Source organism: Phodopus roborovskii, unplaced genomic scaffold (genome assembly GCF_943737965.1).
Source record: "Phodopus roborovskii unplaced genomic scaffold, PHOROB, whole genome shotgun sequence".
NCBI lineage: Eukaryota > Metazoa > Chordata > Mammalia > Rodentia > Cricetidae > Phodopus > Phodopus roborovskii.
The window spans coordinates 12,589-13,807 of record NW_026125283.1 but is presented as its reverse complement, the minus strand read 5'-3'; the positions used below and the strand labels follow the sequence as shown (position 1 = coordinate 13,807).

The 1,219-nt window shown below is 44.5% G+C and overlaps 2 non-coding genes across 2 annotated transcripts; one reads left to right on the top strand and one right to left on the bottom strand.

Annotated features, from left to right (window-relative positions):
- Positions 1–440: 440 nt before the first annotated feature.
- On the top strand, positions 441–514 carry Trnav-aac (transfer RNA valine (anticodon AAC)). Its single transcript has one exon. It is a non-coding gene; the product is annotated as a tRNA-Val (tRNA).
- A 399-nt stretch (positions 515–913) lies between these two features.
- Trnaa-agc (transfer RNA alanine (anticodon AGC)) lies at positions 914–986 on the bottom strand. The gene has a single exon. It is a non-coding gene; the product is annotated as a tRNA-Ala (tRNA).
- Positions 987–1,219: the final 233 nt, after the last annotated feature.

The window sequence follows — 1,219 nt, the reverse complement described above, 5'->3', positions numbered from 1 at the left end:
CCGTCTGTAGAATACTACTTAGCTGGGAGGTTAGTTCAGTTGGTTAGACTGTGGTGTTAATAACACCAATATCCTGTGTTTTATCTTCCTGCGGTCCAAGTAAAGCTTCAGTTTTAGAAGAAAGTCTGCAATTGAGATCTCCCGGAAGCTAATTAAACAACCACCTTAAAGAGCACTCAGCTCAACCTGCTCTCTAGTCTTCCCTTCTGCAGCTGGAGGGAGGGCGACTTGTTCTCAGCAATCATATGGGGCTTGTCTATGGTGCGAGAAAACTGGGTCGGCAAGCAGTGGAATGTGATGTTTACATTCTTTTCATTGTTCAACCTTAGACTATTGTGAGGGTCAAGGCTGTTTTCAGAAAACTTTAACAAACACACACCTTGGAAATCCATTGATAATTGCTATTCCGTAGAAAGGAAGCGGGAACCTTCGTGTCGGTTGGCCGGTTAGCTCAGCTGGTTAGAGCGTGGTGCTAACAACGCCAAGGTCGCGGGCTCGATCCCCGTATGGGCCAGGCTAAGTGTTTCTTTTATTCAACAAGCCCAAAGAGAAAGTGATACAGAGAAGAAACATTTAATCATAACACTTTCAAAGGACAGCATCCTTTTGACCCATGTCCTCTAGCTGTGTATTATTTCTGTGGTTTTAAGTGTCCTGGGAGCACAAATGGAAGGAGTCGACTTCTAGAAGAATCCAATCTGGAAGCAGATGGAGACAACAGGAAACCCGAGTCTTTCTCCACCTCACAATTACTACAGCATGCTTTCTCTTTCACAGCATGCTTTCTCTTTCACCATTTGACTTCCTGGGTGACCATAAGCGTGGGTTATCCGTGTCTGTAAGGAGACATGATATCCCCATGTTTTGATCTTCACTGTAGATGCCGAGTGGCTGTCAATGGCAACATAAAACTTGGAGGATGTGGGCATCGATCCCACTACCTCTCGCATGCTAAGCGAGCGCTCTACCATTTGAGCTAATCCCCCGACACTTGTCTCTCCTTGTACATCTTTGTGTGCCCACTGGACCAATTTGAGTTCACAAAAGTACCTGCCATATTGGGTCCTGGAAAGGACGACAGACAAGGTCAAAACACTCCAATCTGAGATTTTTTTATGTGCTAACTCCTGAGAAGTTTATGGAGTGAGTTGTGAATCTTAACATAGAAAAAGAAAGTAAGAAGAAAAAATCTTATTTCCGCCCGGTTTCGAAATGAGGA